The sequence below is a fragment of the Balaenoptera physalus genome, assembly GCF_965194825.1.
Source record: "Balaenoptera physalus genome assembly, chromosome: 2".
Lineage (NCBI taxonomy): Eukaryota > Metazoa > Chordata > Mammalia > Artiodactyla > Balaenopteridae > Balaenoptera > Balaenoptera physalus.
The window spans coordinates 119,535,428-119,554,787 of record NC_138883.1 but is presented as its reverse complement, the minus strand read 5'-3'; the positions used below and the strand labels follow the sequence as shown (position 1 = coordinate 119,554,787).

At 53.6% G+C, this 19,360-nt stretch overlaps 1 protein-coding gene across 1 annotated transcript in view; it reads right to left on the bottom strand.

Annotated features, from left to right (window-relative positions):
• LINGO1 (leucine rich repeat and Ig domain containing 1) overlaps window positions 1–19,360 on the bottom strand; it is a 79,042-nt gene that overhangs the window by 44,990 nt on the left and 14,692 nt on the right. The window lies entirely within an intron of this gene.

The following is a 19,360-nucleotide window of genomic DNA, read 5'->3' as shown; positions in this document are numbered from 1 at the left end:
GTCAGAATGCAATAAGCCCTCCTCGCCCCGCAGGACAGAGTTCATCAGGGCATCCTTCTGGATAGGAGGATTCAGCACAGTTATTTCTCTTCTCTGAGTCTCCGTCTCCCCATCTGCAGAATGGGGATCCTCATCCCAGCTCCACTCACCCTATAGGGTTTGTTTGAAGCTCACGTTAAGTCAAGCTCTGGGTCATGTCCAGCCTACTGTAGAGTCAAGGGTGTGGCCAGAGGGCCGGGCAGCTGCTCGGCCACAGGAGACTTGGAGGGGTTCAGAGACCATGGAGGACGTTGCCTTTGACCTCTCAGGGGGCCTGTGAGATGACCCTCAGCACCAAGGGACTTCCTAAGGGATGATCTGAGGTTCCTGCAGGAAGGCTGCCAACCCTGGAGCACCAGCCTCCCAGGCGTCTCCTGGGAGAACCGTGAGCCCCCAGGGAGACGCAGAGACTCTCTTGCCCTTGCAAGGTGACCTCAAGTGAACGCCCAACATAGTTTGCAGTGCAAACAACTGGACTCTCTTCTCTGTGCCAAGTGGGAGGTAATCCCTGTACAATGGGGATGTACTGGTACTTCTCTGTACAACTGGGGTAGAGGTTTGGAGGAGGCAGGGGTTTGCTTCCTGCCCCCCCATTCTCCTCCTGCCCCTCAACACTCTTCCCTTACCTTCCTACCAACTAGAAATTAATTTGGGTTATTAGATTAATTAAATGGCTTAATACAGCTTTTTAATACTTGTACAGTGTTAACAACAGTGCCTGACCCACAGTAAAAACTGAGTGTTAGTGATTATTATTGCTATTATTATTAACACTATTACTATAATGCTCTTCTGTTCAAATCCAAATACCATAGGCAGGATAAGTTGCTACCAATCACTCACACCTTAGTATGAATTAGTTTAAAAAACCATCTTGCTTTCCTGCTCAACCATCTAAGGTCAGCTTCTCTTGGGATGAGGGTAAATTTGGAGCTTGTCGTGCGGGGGGCGCATAATAAGAAAGACCTGGGCCTCTGAGCACTGTATTTCAGGGTGATGTTGCCCAGGTCTTCCTAGCCTGGGTGGGTGGAGAAGGTAGAGAGTGAAGGGTGAAAAGCCTTCAAGGGCTTAAGTCTGCCCCTAGTTCTCAACCAAACCAGGCGTCTGGTCTGGGAGCAGGGAAATCCCCAGAGGTAGGCGGGAGATGCCTGCCTGGAACACAGGCCTCTTCCCAAGACAGGCAGGAGGGAAGGCTGGGGGTAGAGGGGAGGCACTGAGCTGTGCCCAAGCCTGGCTGCCTGCCCACCACTGCTCTGGGCACTGCGGGGGGAGGCTGGGAAGATGGGGACGGGTTGGGGGGTGATTATGGGCAAACAGAGTGGAAAATGAAGCCCTTCAGATGGCAAATGAGTTTAACAGAAATGAGATGGGCAGAAGCTGTGATGAGAATGGCAATGCCGGGCAAAGGTGAGCTGATTCTCAACCAGGCCTGGCTGGGAAGGCTGGGGTAGGTCAGCTTCGCCTTTTGCCCTCACGGGCTAGCCAGGCTGCAGGGGCCAGTGTGCATGCCCCCATACCCACCTGGAATGAAGAAGGCAGAGGAACCGAGGAGAGGTAGTAGAGCCTTTGGATTAACAAGATCCCACAGGAGTGGCAGGGTGAAGTTAAAGCATGAGGGACTGTGGTCAGACTTGCAGAAGAAATTCTCGGCCAGCACAAGGAACAAACTGAAGGAGTCTGGTGTCCTAAAGGCAAGCGTCGGCCTCTCTCAGAGGAGCTGGTCCCAGCTCTGCCTCAAGGGAGCAAGGAAAGCTCCCTTTGCTAAGAGTGTTCAGTTGTGGGAGACCCCTCACCAGGAGCAGGTCTGTGTCTCCTATGCGCGGGCACTGTCCCTCCCTATACTTAGGCTTTGGAAAGGCCTCCCTTTGGGCCTCAGTTTGTGCATATGAAATGGGGGTAACAGTGCCTACCCTGCCAGGCCATATGAGGCTCCAAATGAGACACAGTGCAGGTCACCGTCCATTCCCCAGCTGGGCCACCATCCCTGAGGGCAGGGTGGAGACAAGCCCTTCTCTGGCCCAGGGGCTTAGACGTCATTTGCCGGGTGAACAGTTGGTCACATCCTCACACCACTCTAGATCCCACACCCCTTTCCTCCCTGACCTCCCCACCCTCTGCCCCTTTTTCCCTCCTATCCTTCTCAGAGCAGGCTGAGCAAGCTGGCACAGGGCGGCCCTCACCACACACAGGCACGCGTCAGCCCTCTACCTTCGCTGGGCCTCAGTTTCCCTGTCTGCACGACGGCTGTGCTGACTCATGTTCTCGCAGACCCTCCAAGGGCCGATGGCTCTGGGCAGGGAGAGGCTGTCCCAGATTCTGCCTCAGTCTTCACGGGTCATTCCTACCCGGGACACTGCCCACGCTGCATGCGGCCCAGCTCTCCTTCCAGCCAGGATTCTGCCTGGCCCTCTGAATGGAGGCGAGAGGAGAAGGCAGAGGAGGAGCAGGGCCCACCTCCAGCACAATAACTAGTAACCGGGCTGACAGATTGAATTATACCTTTTCCACTTCCTTACCCTATTGATCCGGGAGGACTCACACGCGTGAGCATGTGTGTGCCCCTGGCCCGCGGGGTTCTGGGGGCTCCAGTGCTCGCGCTGAGCCGGTCAGCTTATCAGGGGATGGCATGCTGGCAGCTCGGGCCCTCCCGGTGGGAACTGAGCTCGCCCCGGCTGCCCCAGCTGTCTGGCTCCTGCCCGAGGGGCCCTGAGCCTGTGCTTGCAGCTCAGCCTGGCCAGGGCCGTAGGGGAATGGGAGCAAGGGAAGGGCCCGGGCGTAGTGAGAAGGGAAGAGGGGTGGGCCTGGCTGGGGCCCTTGGGAATGAGGGGGCAGGAAACTCTTTTCCACAGGTTCTCAAGGAGGGGCCAGGCTGTCCAGGAGCCTAAATAATGCCACAGGGACCCCAGTGTGAGAAAAAAAACCCAGTCCTGCTCTGGGGCCCCACCTCAAGAGGCCATGCATGACCCCGCCCTCACCTCTCAAACCTCCACCCTCTCCACCCTCTCTTCCCTGACCTTAGTTAACTCCTCTCACAGCCAGACCAGTGTTTCCCTGAATGCTCCAGCCTGGGAGTCTTCACTCCATAAGTGTCTGTTGAGTCAAGGGAGGCCAGCCACCCCCTCCATGGCCTCAAAAACAATCCCTGTAGCCCCTTCGAAAGATGGATGGTCTCTGCTTCCATATTTCAAAAGAGTTTTTAAGTCCATGAAGCGACTCCTGAGCCATCCTATGCACATACACACACAGCGCAGACGTGTGCCAACACATCCACACACGTGACACCAGCATCTCAACAGCCACGCCCCCCATGGGACACATGCACTCTGAAAAGAGACGAGCATCCCAGCGGGCTCTGGGCCTGGAGGTTCTGGGACAAGCTGAAGCCCCTGCAGGCAGGCAGCTGCCACTCCCCACACCTGGCAGGCAGGAACTGGCCTCTACAGAAGCTGGGGGTGGCTGGGGTCCCCCCTTCCACACGACAGCCCTCTCGAGGATCTGTCTCACCTCCACCTGCATCACACCCTGAGGCTAAGGCTACCCCAGTGGCATTAGGAAGTCCTTCCTATGTCTAGCTTAAATCAAATCAATGCTCTATCCTTTCACTAAACAGACATTCTTGGGCAGGCACTGAGTACCCCATGGTCATGCCCTGGTAGAAGGAAGGTGAGATTTGCTGGGTCACCTGAGAACTGTGTGCCAGGGGCAGTAAGAAGGAAGTGGCTTTGGTGCCTCCCAGGGGTGGAGGTAGGGGAAGGCATCCAGTGTCCCTGGGTGACTTAAACCACAGCAATTCCCCGTGATCCCGTTTTCCCAGCTGAAGAGGAAATACCCCTCCCCGCTCTGCCCCCAGTCCAGTGAATGTCTCCCTGAGCTCACTGGGAGTGGCGAGGCTCCCACCCTGGACTTAGGTCCTGTCTCAGACATTGATTTAACTTAGCTGAGTCCATCCTGAAATGGCAGTAATGTCTTTAGCCGTTTATCTGTCCACCTTCTCTTGGAAACCCCTTCCCACCCCTGACGCATCCTACCCAGACCTCAGACCCTGCCTATTGCCTGAAACTCCACCACTAGGGGTCCCTCCTCTGTGTCAGGCATTCTCTCCACAGGAGTGCTATTACACAGGCCCCAGCTCCAGCCAGGCCTCCCCAGCCACTCCTCCCCTCATCCCCAGAACCCAGGGGCTGAAGCTGGAGGGTCCAGTGGGGGAAGGGAGAGCTTCCGCCACCCTCCATGAAATCAGCAGACAGTGGCAAAAATGAACTGTGAGTCCCGGGGCGTGGCTGGGGAAACACTGAGGCCAGAACATGAGGTCACCTGGACAGAGAGGCCCAGGGAGGGGCCAGGGTGAGTCTGGGGTCCCACCACAGGGCATCTGAGGCAGGACTGAGACAGGCCTTGGCCTTCAGACCACAGTCTGAGTTTGCAACACTGAGCATCTGCTGGGGAAGGTGGGAAGATGCCACGGAGCTTTCCCTGTGAGACTGACCCAGATTTCTCTCCCTCTCTCTCAGCCACATAGGAACACCGGGTATGAGTGTATGTGCGTGCGTGTGTGCATGCGTGTGTGTGTGTGTGTTATTCTCAGTTCTGGCAGGCAGAGGGGTGGTGGGAAGGGAGGAAGCTTGCTGAAAGCTCTGGGAAATGAGAGAGAAATCCTCCCCAAATCCCTTGCTCTATCACTAATAGCTAAAATATGCTCTTGACAACAAGGTGAAAGGCCCCGAATACTCGGGCCTGACCTTGCCACCAGGAGCTGGAGCCACAGGCCTGGCTGTTGGGGGAGAGCCCCAGGCCCTGAGTGGTCAGGGCTGAGCCTTAACCCCACCCTCTGGGCTTCCTGACCTCTCCTTCCTGGGCAGTGTCCCACAGGTCACACTGATGCTGCCCTGGAAGGCAATGAGCTCCCCATCATGGGGGCTGTACAAGTGGCAGGGGGAGGGTACCTACCTCTCAGGATCCCATGGCAGGTACTTAGGGATGGCTAGGGAGGGGGCGAGCACAAAAAAGAGCTGGATGGCCCCTCCCAGCGTGAGCTGTCCCCTTGATGCCAGGTCTACCCACAATGCTTGTCCCCAAGGGACTAGACCTTAGCACTCAGGGAAGGGCTTTGTGAGGGCAGGGCAGAGCTGCACCCAGGTCTGGCAGCGGGAGGTTCAGTAGCTTTCTGGCTCCGGTGGAAGGAAAAGGGTTTGTCCGGTAGGGCTGCTGGTCATGGCCGGGGGCTCTGGTGTACACATACAGATGCAGAACTGTACCCACAGGGTCACACTCCATCAGACACACACACGTGACATACACAGAGACCTGCCTGTGCAAACAGAAGCAGGGCTGTACACTCAGGTATGAGCTGGTACACTCACGGGCACACAATGGACAATGGTTGGTTCCCTCGTGGGCTCTTCTGGGCCCCGTGAGGCATGTGAGAGAAACTTTCCCCAGAGACTACTAGGGGCTCAAGGTAAATCCTTGAAAACCTTCCTGTGGTAAGACTCCAGAGGGAGGTGTCCTCCTCTGCCACATTCCAGGCTCCTTGCCAGACCTCTGCCCTCGGCAGGCCCGGCACCAACTCCTCTCCAGCCAGGTCTTCTCTGCGCCCTGCATGGCGGCCACCCTGGCTCCCTCCTGAACCCTGAGAGCTGGGGGGGTTTGTCCTTGTGAGGACCCCAACATCCCGCTGAAGGGCGGGAGGAACCCTACGCTCACGCACCGCTCGTGTGAGACCCTGGGCATGGCCCTGCCCCTGTGGGGCCTCAGTCTCCCTTCTGCCCGATAAGGCTGACCCCTCCGGAGGGGTCACTGTGAGGACTGGAGGTGTGGCACAGGTGGATGCGGCCACAGCCATGGGTGCCCTCCAGGCCAGCTGCAGCCCAGAGCACCTAGCTCCTGAGCCCGAGGCAGCCTCCCAGCATGGTCAGGATACCCTTAGTCCTCACACACCCCCTCACAGCGGGCTCAGTCACCACCCATGGACGCTGACCTGTCCACGCCTCACCTGACACCAGGCAGGAAAGGAGCAACGCTGAGCTTCCCCGACATGTGTGCTGGGCCTGTGGCCATCTGCAGAAGCCCTGGCCTCTGTCCTCACACGCCCTGCGGTGCATCTTTCCAGCATCTGCAGGAGAGAGGAGGTGCACCCATCCTCCCGACAGCTCCCTCAGCCACCCCTACCCTGTCTCCACAGCCAGGCCCCCTTGGGTATTCTGTAATTGAACTCCTTGCTTTTTCCTGAGTCTGCCTGGCTCTCTCAGACTCAGAGCCTTTGCACAGGCTGTTCCTTTGCTGTGATGACCTTCCCTCTCCATCAGTCTGAAAATGCTTCCCTCTCCTTAATGAATCTATTCAAATGTTTCCTCCTCTGTGCAGCCTTCCTCCCCCATTGTGCTCATACCCACATGATGCTCTGGTACTGTCTCCACGGGGCAAGTCTTAACCCGGCACTGGTCAGGTCTGGCTATGTTCTTGTCCTGACTGGCTGTGGGCTCCCCCAGGGCATGGTCAGGACCTTCATTTCAGCATGCTTAAGGCTCTCCTTAGGGCCTGGCACTGAGTACCCAGCATCTAGCAAATATTTATTGAATGAATGAATGAATGAACGATGCGAACGTGTGGACATCCTTGCCAAGTCCCAGCGTAAGCTGAGACACAGCTTTGAAGGTCTCTTTCAAGGGGGCAGATGTGCTTTAGGGAGTCTTACAGTCAGATGCTGGTCCCTCAGTCAGCAGACACTACCAGCGAGGCATACAGTGTATGAAGCCTCCGTCCTCAGGGAGTGCACGGTGCTCCTGGGAGCACCAGAGAGCCCTGGGAGGGGAACCATCTGCATGACGCAGAGCTCCGAAGAACGTGTTGTTGCCACCACTACCTCATTTGCCGACTATGAGCACCTGCTGCGGGACCAAGGAAGATGTGGTCCCTGCCTGCCCTGGGAGCTCAGGAAGTAGAGATGCAGGTGGAAGAAACGACTTGATGGGCTAAAGCTAGAGGCAGAGGAGGGTGGCTTGGGAGCCATACATCCTGGTTCATGCTGCCCACCTCTTAGCGGCCCTGTGATCTTGGGCAGCTAGCTTAATTTCCTTGCATCTCAGTTTTCGTCATCTGTAAAATGGGGATGATAACGTGTATTTATCCCATAGGGTTGTTATGAGGATCAAATGCTTATAAGATGCTTTTAACAGTGCCTGGCACAGAATAAGCACCCAAGGAACAAGAACGGCCACTATTATTTGTTTTATCATTAGTTAGAAGCAGCCCTAGACTAGGCGTGCAGAGAACAGGCAGGCTGGCAGCAGAGGAGGTGGGGAGATGTCTAGGGCTGAGTAAATCAACCTCACCAGAGGATGTTTGGTTTGGCTTTCTCTGCTCAAGGAACCAACGGATCTAAAGAGATCTGGGTGGAGGGACCCTGAGAGGAGGAAAGAGGGGAAGGCTTCAGTGAATGGACAAGTGGCTTCCCAAGGGTCTGGGAGTGCTAATCTTAGCCCTTTTGCTCAGAATGTACACGGATGAGAGAAGGTGTGCTAGGACCTGCTGGAAGGGGCTGTGGTTGCCTTGCTGTGGAGGCCAGCGCCAGCAGGGAGATGCAGATCTGATGTGGCAGGACTGGGGGTGGGGTTGGGGGGCATTCTCCCAGCTGGAGGAGAAAGACAGAGGGCTGAGGAGCTGCTTTCCCACCTCTGGGGACGCTTCCTGAGATGTGGGGGACCTCAGGCTGATGCCTGTGGACTTTCCCAGGGGTGTGGATGCCTCTGTTTAATCCAAGCTGTCCTGGCAGAACAGGGAGGGGCGAGGGGGCATGGGGTGAAGGAGGCAACCTGGGAAGTGAACTCTCTTGGGGTACACGGGACGAAGGGTGCTCTAGCAGGCTGTGCTCAAGGAGAACAAGTGCCTGGGGAGGAGGGAAGAGCTGTCGACCTTCTGCTCAGCCTCTCGCTTCTCCTTCTCCCTACCTAAGGCCACCGCCCCCCCATCAGCCATGTCAGTGTGACATTAACAGGCTGACATTAACAAGCTGGAGCTCCTCCACTTGTCTGCCAGATCGAGCCTCAGCCATGGAAGAATTGCTAATTACAGCCACAATAAGGAAATATCAATGATGGACGTCAATATTACTGCCTCTTGCGTCCCTGCCTGTTGATTTGGAGATGAAAAGAGCCCTGTGGCTGTCTCCCCAGGACAATGTTGAATGATGACAGAGGAGAGGAGAGCTCCATGTGGAGAAGGCAGCACCCTCCAGCTCGATTCATTCATGAAACTGGGGACTGTTTCCTCTGGGCAGGGTCCTCTCTACCAAGGGCCAGGGCTGCAGCTGCAGGCAAAGGGTTCATACACAGGGAGAAGACGCTAGTGATCTTGCTTAAAGCCCTGGTTCACCACGTGACTTCAGGCATGTCTTTTGCCTCTCTGGACCTCAGTTTCCTCATCTGCCAAATAGGTACAATAATTCTAGTCCCGCCTATCTTGTGCAATGTGGAGGAGTAAATTAAGTACAAAAGCAAGGGTTGAGAAGGGTGATCTTCAGTGCAAATACAGGGGCTTTAAGGGCCAGAGGAGACAAGTGGGGTTAGGGTTAGGGGCTCGGGGGCACTGACAAAGAGACAGACATGTCCCAGTTCAATGAACTCTCAGAAGCGAACATGCTCCCCCAAGCCTCCATCAAGCACTCAAAACTTGGTGGAAACCAAACAAACCATAAGCCAGAGAGAAGAGAGGCAAAGCTTGACTCAAATGTGCAGCAAACCAGCTGACACCTCTGAGCCCCCGAACTCGTGAGGACTTCAAGGCTTTCGGTGCAAACCCACAACCCTGAGTGCCATGCCGGTCACAGGCAGAACTCACACACAGGGTGGACTTTCACCCACCAAGAGGGTCTCATAGGCAGCCTCCCCAGAATCAGAGAACACGGCACAGTGGAGAAGCACCTTCAGAGACAACCCAGAGAGCCGTGTGAAATGCACTGTCCATGCCAGGGTGCATCACAGGCATGTGTAAGCATGCACCCTCAGAATACACACGCACGGCCAAGTTCATAAATGAATGTGCAGAGGCGACACAGGCAAACACACACCACACACACGTATGTACGCAGCGTCTTAGGCCCAAAGCCAAGGTTCTTCCTAGTCCATGAAAAACTCTCCCTATCGAGAAGGAAATAAAAAGCCCCATGCGGCCTTCTAGGCACATGTGGCCTCTCAAACTGTGGCCAAGCCAAGCAGCAGTGGTTAGGTGCCTGGGAAGCGAAGCCCAGCATGGCCTGAATATTTCACGGGAGATTTTGCTTCACAGAAAATCCCTTCTTTGCCTCCGTGCATGTCAGGGTATAATTACCCATTAGGTAGTGGAGCAGAAACCTGGGAAGATGTGTGCGCAGCTCCGAGTCTGGGCCCCTCGCTCTGCCTCTGCCTGCAGGCCTGGTCCAGCCTGGCGGGGCCCATCCCACCTCTCACCTGCCCCCGAGGGAGGGAAAATTGGATGCCATTTGGGACATGGAGTGTTCTGGCTCAGGGTCACCTCTGTGCTAGGTTCTCGGACTCTGCCCCTAGCTAAGGAAGGGCCGCAGTCCCCCATCCTTTTGCCCCTCACCCCACCCTGCTCTCTCTGCAGGGGCTGAAGACCACTGGCTTATCTCACTCCCTCATCTTCCCTCTTCTCCTCTCCAGCCTGTTGAACTGTTTGCAGTTCCCCAAACAAACGACAGAAAGGACAGAAAAAAAAAGAAAACAGAGAAGACTGAGAAAGAGAGAAGACAGACAGGAGGTAAGCTCTAGAGGAAGGGAGAGAGGGTAGCTTGGCTGGCCCCTGGAGAACACCCCCCACCCCCCCAGGGCTCACCCCTCAGGGAAGAGAAAGAGGAAGCGGTTTCACACCTCTTTGCTTCTGCTTCCCTCTGGAGCACTCTCCCTCACTCCTTTTGCCCTTAAAAATGTCCACTCAGGGGACTTTCCTGGTGGTGCAGTGGTTAAGAATCCGCCTGCCAATGCAGGGCACACGGGTTCAATCCCTGGTCCGGGAAGATCCCACGTGGCCACAGAGTAACTAAGCCCGTGCGCCACAACTACTGAGCCTGCGCTCTAGAGCCTGCGAGCCACAACTACTGAGCCCACGTGCCTAGAGCCCAAGCTCCACAACAAGAGAAGCCACCACAATGAGAAGCCCTCGCACCACAACTATATAGTAGCCCCTGCTCGCCGCAACTAGAGAAAGCCCCGGCGCAGCAACGAAGACCCAACGCAGCCAAAAATGAATAAGTAAATAAGTAAGTAAATAAATTTTTTTTTTTTTAATGTCCACTCAGGACTTCCCTGGCGGTCCAGTGGTTAAGACTCCGTGCTTCCACTGCCGGGGGCTCAGGTTCGATCCTTGTCAGGGAACTAAGATCCCACATGCCGCGTGGTGCAGCTGAAAGTTTTTAAAAAAAAAAAGTCCACTCAGCCTAAATTAAGCTCAGGTGATAACTCCTCCAGAAAGCCCTCCCGGACCCCTCCCTAGGTCAGGAGCTTTCTGTGGCTCCTACAGCCCCTTGTGTTTCTCTCCATCACCGTTCTGTAATCAATGGCTGAAAACTTAGATGCCTACAGGGACCAGAGAGGAAATGACAGTGTAGGTAATGCAATCGGGAGATGGGCAGGACTTGAGAAGTAGAGAGCACACGCCCTGCCTAAGGCATCAACACCAAGCCACTTTATGGCCCAGTGATTCCACTCCTGGGATAAACCCAAGAGAATGGAAAACAGGTTCCCACAAAGACCGTTACACAAATGTTCATAGTGGCGGTATTCATAATTGCCAAAAAGTGGAAATATCTAAATGTCCATGAACGAATGGATAAAGAAAATATGGAATATCCGGAGAATGGAATATTATCAGGCCATAAAAAGGAATGAAATACTGACACATGCTACAGCATGGATGAACTTTGAAAACATTGTTATGTGAAAGAAGCTAGTCACAGAAAGCCATCTCTTGTATGATTCTATTTATATGAAATGTCCAGAATAGGCAAATCCATAGAGACAGAAAGCAGATTAGTGGTTGTCAGGGCCTGGGGGATGGAAAGAGGGGGAGTAACTGCTAATGAGAGTACAGGGTTTCCTTTTGAGGTGAGGAAAATGCTCTGAAATTAGATACTGATGATGGTTGCATAATCTTGTGAATATACTAAAAAAGACTGAATTGTACACTTTAAAATGGTAAGTTTTATGGTACGTGAATTATATCTCAGTGAGAAAAAACAAATTGTTTAAAATGAAACAAAACCTATCCATAAGCCACATCCCTGGCTGGGGCCTCCAATTTTCAACCTCTAGTTCATACATCTGTCTCCCCCCACAAGAATGGGGATTCGGCCCTACCTGAGGCTCCTCGGTGGTCCCCAGAGCTGGCGCCCCAAGGGCCGGCACTTGAGCCACAACAGTGACCACAGCAGCATGTTGACCCAGGCCACATTTTGTGCTTTGGTCCAGAGTCCCTCCCTCAGACAGCTCTGGTCCAGAGTTACAGACGTGTCTCAGGTAAGGCCACAGAGGCCCAGGTTCAGGATTGACTGAACTAAGGTCACATGGCAAGTCGGGGGCAGAACAGAGAAGCCAGGCCTCCCAACCCGGTACAGGATGACCAGGGCAGCTGGTAGCCAGACTCTGGTGGGCAGAGGAAGGTGGACACAAAAGCATGGAGAGCTCTGACGCTGCTTCCTGCCTCAAGGCCCCCCAGATTCCCCAGGCCTCAGAATCAAGTGCACCTACTGGATCTGGCCTCAGTCCCCTGGGGCCCTAAAGGCATCTCAGCCACTGCGGTGAGACCCCTGCCCCTCACTCCTTCCTCAGCACCCCCGCCCCCCCAGGGAGCCCAGAGTTGCTTCCCACAATTCCTAGGCACAGCCGGCACCATGACCTAGACATCCAGGTCCTAAGAGGCCCAGCACGGCTTGCCTGGACACTGTGGGTTGCCGGCGGCAGAGGCCGAGCCTCCGGGGCAGAATGGCTTTCTCGTAGGGTGACCAACCATCCCAGGACTGAGAAGTGTTAAAACTGGGACAGTCCTGGGCCAAATGGGACAGTTGGCCGCGATGCCTGAGAGGGCCCATCCCCTTTCTCTGCCGGTAGGAGCCGCAGAGGGAGGGGGCTCCTTTCCTCAGAGGCCTTTCTCCCCTTCCTCTCGTTTTCACCTTCTCCTTGTCTCAGCCATCCTCCCTCCCAGAACCATCCATCAGCAGAAAGGAATCCTCTCTTTCAGCTTCCCCTTCAGGTCCCTCAAGGACAGCAGGTTTCCAGCACTAGCCCCGTGAGCCCCTGTGGTTGTGGAGATGCCCTGGGGGCCACTGGGTGGACGGGAGGAGGGGGGCAGGGTGAGGCCCTTTACTCCTCCTTCAGTCATGGCCTCCCTGTAGACTGGCAGGTCTTGCAGGGCAGGAAACTACTTTTTGTTTGGTTCCCAGATGTGCCTAGTCTAGACAACTAGGTGCCCATTTGCTGAATGAACAATGGGGTCTATTTTCCACTCTAGGCATCCCTACTGCAGGTTTGAACTGCTAAAGAGGTCTTCAGGTGGCCATGGAGGCCTCCTCCATCTGACCCCTCACACCTCCCAGCCGCCCCCCAACTCACTGACAGGCCCCACCTCCAGCACCTCCAGAGAGCCCCAGCCTTTTCTCCCATAGGTCCCCTTTCTGGAGCCTCTCTCAGCCTGTTCCTAGGCATCAAGCTCAGTTCCTCCCCTCCTGGAAGTCTGACTTCATCACTACCTGCCCCCTCCCATGAGGCTCCCTCCCCAGCTGAGCCCTTGAGCACCTTAGGGAGGGTGTGCAGGTGAGAAGGAGGGAAGAGCTGGAGGTGTGCCTGACTGCAGGTTACCCAGGACTCGGGCCAGCCTCGAGCTGGAAGGGCATCTGGGTGTCTCCGGGTCTGTCTGCCAGCAACTGCGTGCAAGGCCAGCGTCGGCTGGCAGAGGAGAGGAGGGGAGGGGAAGGGAGAAAAGGGGAGAGGAGGGACAAGATAGGGAGGAATAGGGAAGATGAGGGAGCTGCTCTTAGCCCCGGAGCCCCAGGAAGGCTAAGTCAGAATCCAACACAGTGATGAAGCAGCTGGGCAGCCAGTTACATGTGGACACAAATATCCCCCAAAGACACAGATCATTCCCCCGCTGTTCAGAGTGAAGTAAAGGGGGAAGGAAGCCCCTCCTAAGCCTGTTCATACATTGACCCTTGAGCCTGGTCACACACTGAGTGCCAGTCCTGTTCACACAAGGAGCCCTGACCTTCTTCCCACACACCCAGACCCTGGTCCCACACAACAAGTTGAGACCCTCCTCACACACCGAGCCCAAAGCCTGCTCACATGCTGAGCCCAAAGCCTGCTCACACCGAGTCCCAACCCCCCCTCACACAAGGAGCTGCAGCCCTGGTCACACGCTGAGCCCTGACCCTAGTCACACGGGACCCCTAACCCTGATCACACAGGGAGCCGAGACTCTGGTCACACAGCAAGCCCCGAGCGTGGACACACACTGAGGCTCGACCTTCCTCAAATGGAGAGTCCTGACCCTGGTCACACACGGAGCCCTGACCCTCATCACATGCTGATCCCAGAGCCTCTGCACACATGGAGCCTTGACCTTCCTCACACAAAGAGTCCCGACACTGGTCACACATGAATCCCCAACACTGGTGACTAAGAAAGCCCAGACCTTCCTCACACACAGGGCCCTAACTTTGGTCACAAGCTGAATTCTGACCCTGGCCACATACTTAGCCCTGACCCTCATCACATGCTGATCTCGGACCCTCCTCACACAGAGTCCAGACCCGCCTCACAATCGGAGCGCCAACCCTCTTCACACTGGAGCCTGGACCTGGTCACACACGAGGCCCCGACTGTGGTGACACAGGGAGCCCCGACCTTCCTGACACATGGAGCTCCAACCCCCATCACACAAGGAGCCTCAACTCTGGTCACACACAGAGCTTTGTCCTTAGTCACACAGGGAGCTTGGACCCTCCTCACACACAGAGCTGCGACCAAGGTCACGCACGGAGCCCTGACCCGCAGAGCAGACTGGCTCTCAAAGATAGAGAGGAGGTTCCAGAGGCATCAGCCTCTCACCTGCCCCAATTCCTCAGGCCTGGGTGACAGATCCAGTGTTTGGGTGCCTGAGACAGATCCCAGCTCTGAGCGACTGTTGGCAGCTGGTGCCCGAGGTGGAACGTGGTGGCTGATTTCCCGACTTTCTCAAGACCAAGACTGAGCAGGTGACCATCTCCTCTGTGTCCAGGACACAGCACGTGTCTAGTAGACACCAGGTCCTCTAGGAGCCCCAGCCCCAGGCTTCTGTGGAGAGGCTGCCATGCCCCTCCCTTCCCCTCCCCCAGCTCTGCAGCGCTTGCTCCCTTGCTCCTCTCCCCCTTCCCCTCCCGCAAGGATCCAGCTCCACCTCCCTCTTTTCCAGGAAAAAGCTGTGAATTGCCAGGTACCTGTCCCCTCCGCTTTCACCCCTCCCCTCTCCTGGCCTTCCCCAACCCAGATACACATGGAATAGGGCCCCCTTCAGTGTCCTCAACTGGCTGTCAGCTAATCCCTGCAGAGGTGTTAACTGATAATTAAGATGTTAGCTGTAAACTTAACGTGTGATTCTCTGCCAGGAGTATTTTGGTTTTAACAGGTTGCTCTTTGAAATGGGAAAACCTTCAAGATCCAGCCAAATGGCAGACGGGGATGCTGAGCGGAGGGGTGGGGTGATATTTTGTGTCTGGAGCCCTTCCAGCCTTCCTGAAACCCAACCCCTCTCACCTCCCCTGTCACTGGGATGGATAGAACACAAGCATGGGAGCCGAGAGAGCGGCCTCCCAGGCTGACTCCACCTGCTAAGAGTTGACGCCACTGGACACGTGATGAAGCCTCTCTGAACCTCAGTTTCCTCACCTGCAGACGTGTATACAGAATACCAACCTTGTGGAATTGTGACAGCACATAGGAGGCCCTCAGCACTGTAGAGCTCCCATCATCCCTAACTTCCCCTTGTTTCTTCCTTCCACTCCTCCCACCTCCTCACACTCTAGCTCTAATCAATCTCCAAGTCTACCTATTCTCTGGACTTCTTAAATCTTTCCCCAGGCAAAGATCAATGGAATCAAACAGCAAGGCCTGGACAGACACGAGAGTGTGAGGACATTTGGCACATGATAGAAATGGAGCTTCAGAGCAGGGAGAAAGGACAGCTCACTCAATAAACAGTGTCCAAACAACTGGCTAGTCATTTGGGGAAAAACCACGTAGATCCCTATCCTCAAACCACACACATAAGAACATTCCGAATTAACTAGGTATTTAAATATTTTTAAATATCATAAAAAATAGAAAACAACATAAGACATCTTTTCAAAACTCTTCAGTGGGTAAGGCCAGAAACTCTAAAGGAAAATAGTGACAGACTTGACCACGGGACAATTTAAAAGTTTTAAGGGTTTGAAAAAAAAACTCCATAAATTTAAATGACAAAACCCCCCCCACAAAACTGTGAAAAAAATGTTTGCAACATATGACAGGCAAAAGGGTTAAATCTCTTACCCTCTTACAAATCAGTTTGCTCTTGCAAGTCAATAAGATGCATTTCACACACCCTCCCACCATCACTGAACCAAGGTCCCCTGTGACCTCCCCACTGCTAATGCATGATCAATACTCAGTCTGCATCTTACTCGACCTTATGCTTGAAACATGTCTTGCCCTTGGCTTCCAGGATAGCATACCTGGCTCTCTTCCACCTCATTCATTGCACCTTCTCAGTCACCTTTTCGGTGCCTCCTCAGTTCCCTAACTTCGGACCAAAGGAGGCTCCAGGACTAGGTCTTTGGTCTTTCTCTTTGCTACCTATACTCAACTCCCTTGATGCTCTTATCCAATCTCATAGCTTTAAATGCTATCTTTATGCTGATGACCCCATATTTGTATCTCCAGCTCAGACCTAGCCCCTGAACTCCATCCTCACGTATCCATTTCTACTCAGATGTCTACTAGCATCTCACACTTTACATGTCCACAGCCAGGGCCTGCTCACAGGTATGCCACCTGGGCAGTCGTACTGGGCCCTACACTCAGAAAGGTCCCAGGCTTAGTTTAATGCTCTACTGTCACCACTTTGAAATTCTTAATATTATTTTTTAAACAAAGGGCTACCCACTTTCATTTAGCTCTGGCCCCCACACATTATGTAGCCAGTCCTATCCACAGCTGAGCTCTTCTCCTCCCTTACACCAAACCCACTTCTCTGCCCCGTCTCTGTTGATGGCAGCTCCATCCTTTTCCCTACTTGGGCCAAAACCGTTGGAGTCATTGTTATGGACTGAATGTTTGTGTCTCCCAAAATTCATATGTTGAAGCCCAACTCCCAATGTGATAGTATTTGGAGGTGGGACTTTTGGGAGGTAATTTGGGTTAGATGAGGTCATGAAGGTGGGGCCCTCATGATGGTATTAGTGACCTTGTAAGAAGAAGAAGAGACACCAGAGCTTGGTCTCTCCGTATGCACACAAAGTAGTCAACGTAAGCACATAACGAGATGGTAGTCATCTGCTAGCCAAGCAGGGGGTCCTCGCCAAGAACTGAGTCTGCCAGCACCTTGATCTTGGACTTCCCAGTCTAAAGAAGTATGAGAAATAAATGTGTGTTGTTTAAGCCACCCAGCCTATGGTATTTGGTTATGGCAGCTTAAAATGACTAAGACAGTAATCTTTGGCTCCCTCTCTCTCTCAAACACACACACCACCTCATCCAATCTGCCAGGAAATCCTATTGGCTCTATCATTAACAAGCACCCAGAATCTGTCCACTTCTCCCCACCTCCATCAAGACCCCCTGGTCCAAGCCCCCACCATCTCTTCCCTGGATCATTGCAACAGTTTTCTGACTGATCTCCCTGCTTCCGTTCTGGCCCCCTTCACAGTAGCTGGAATGATCTGGTTAAAATGAAATTCAGATCATGTCATATCACTATTCAGAAGCTTCCATGTCTCCCTGCTTTCCCTGCTTCATTCTGAGTAAAAGCCAAGGCTTTAGGGTGGCCCACAAGGCCTTGCGTGATCTGGCTCTTGATCCCTCTCTGGTCGCACATCCCACTCTCTCCCTCCCTCACCCTGTTCCAGCCACACTGGCCTTCTCACTGAGCCCTGAACAGGCCAGGCCTGCTCCTGACTCAGGGTCCCAGACATTTGTGTGACTCATTCTCTCGCTTCCTACAGGTCTTTTCTTTACTGCCACCTCCCAGTAAGGCCTTCCTGACTACCATATTCAAGTCACCCAACACCTCCCATCCCCTCACCTGCTTTATTTTTTTCTCCTTAGCACCTAACACTCATACTACACACAGTATATTTCACTTGTTTATTTTCCCTTGGCTGTCTCTCCTTCACTAGAGCTCGTTCCATGGAGCAGCGGGCGGGTGGGGGGGGGTTGGTCAATTTTGTTCACTGTTAGGTCCCTAACCAAAACAGTACCTAACACGTAGTAGGTGCTCAATCAATGCTTACTGAATAAAGGGACAGATGAATAGAAAAATGAGCTGAGGGCGTGACATGCATAGGCAATTCACAAATAAGTTGAAATGGCCAAAAAACGTACACAAATATGCTCAACTTCATTAGTGATCAAAGAAATGTAAAAGAAATCAGTTTTACCTATCAGATTGGCGGGGATTTAAGTGATTGATAATGTCATGGTTGGCAAGGGTGAAGGGAGGAGGCCTCTTGTACACGATAAGTGGGCACAAGTTTCTGGAGGCTGATCTGGCCTATGGATCAAACCTTGAAATGTGCGTAACCTCTGACCCAGACAGTCCACTTCCAGAAACACTCCCAAAGGACCCATAACACAAGTGCACACAGAGGTATGAACTGGGAGGTTCTCTGAGTGAGGTTTATAAGTAGCCCAACACCGGAAACAATCTAAATGGCCACCAACAGGATTAATAATTGATAAAATAATTTAAAGACCATCCATACAATGGGCGTAAAAGGATAGAGAAGAAGGTTAAAATGATCTACACAATATATTAAGTGAAAAATCAAGTGACGGGGCAGTATGTCTAGTGTGATCTCATGTTTTTCCTTTTAAAATATGTTTGTAAGTACACAGAAAAAAGTCTGGAAGGATATGATATATGGAACTAGTTAGCAGTGGTTAGCCCTGGCGAGGAAGAGATTATGGGAAGAGGTTGAACTGCATGCTTTAAATACTTCTACACTGTTAGATAGATAGATAGATAGATAGATAGATAGACAGACAGACAGATAGATAGATAAACACATAGAGAACATGTTACCTTAACAGTTGGAAAAATGACTCCACCTAAGGAGAAGACACTTCCTTTGTATCGCTTTGCTGTCACTGCCGAGGTGGCCTTTTGCGGTAGTAGCTGCTCCCTCATGATCTGGCCCTGCCTCATCCCTGATACCCCACCACCTCCACCCCAACCCCCCCAGCATGCTGGGTTCCAAGCTCAAGAAACCATTTTCTATTCCTAGATCCTCTCACAGCTCCACACCTGTCTCACAGCTCTGATCACGGGCACAAGGCCCTGACCAACCTCACCCAGTGACCGCCTCAGCCTGAATTCTGCTGTCAGAGAGCCAGAGGGGAAGACAAGGACCCCAAGAGCACTCTTAACAGCCAGGACTGCTGCCCCAGCGTCCAGCAGGAACCCCAGGTCTCTGCCCCACGGACAGTCTGCAGGACCTGGGTGATTAGGAAATACCCATTGATTGTGGCCTGAGTAGGCTCGGCCGCCCTTGGCTCCAGGGCACCCTCCACAGGCACTGGATGCAGGTGATCCGAGGGGACCAAGGTGAGCCCAGCAGGGAGGACTGAACACAGGAAGAGGGAGCCTGGGGTTTCAGCTCCCACTAGGGTTGCCAGATTTAATAAATAGAATTGTATGTCCCATGAAATATTGGGGACACACTTACGCTAAAAAAATGATTTGTTGTCTTTCTGAAGTTCAGATTTAACTGGACACCTTATATTTTTCCTGGCAAGCCTAGCTCCCACCTCATCCCAGCCCTTGGGGAACTTGGCCCCAAGCAGAAAGCCTCCCTCCACCTGGGGCTCCCAGGAGAGGCAGAGAAATGTCCTCTCTCAGGCCCAAGACCCAGGGGATTAAAAGTAGGCAGGGCTGTTCTTGGTGCCGGAAAGAGCACCTCTGCCCTGAGGGTGTCCTGTAGAGAGCGTAAGTAAGAGGCACCACTCACGGAATCACAAACATCAGGGGAGTGAGTACAGCGACTCTGGCAGGGAAAAGCCAGTGACAGCAACGGATGAGAAACCTCAGATGCAAAACCTCC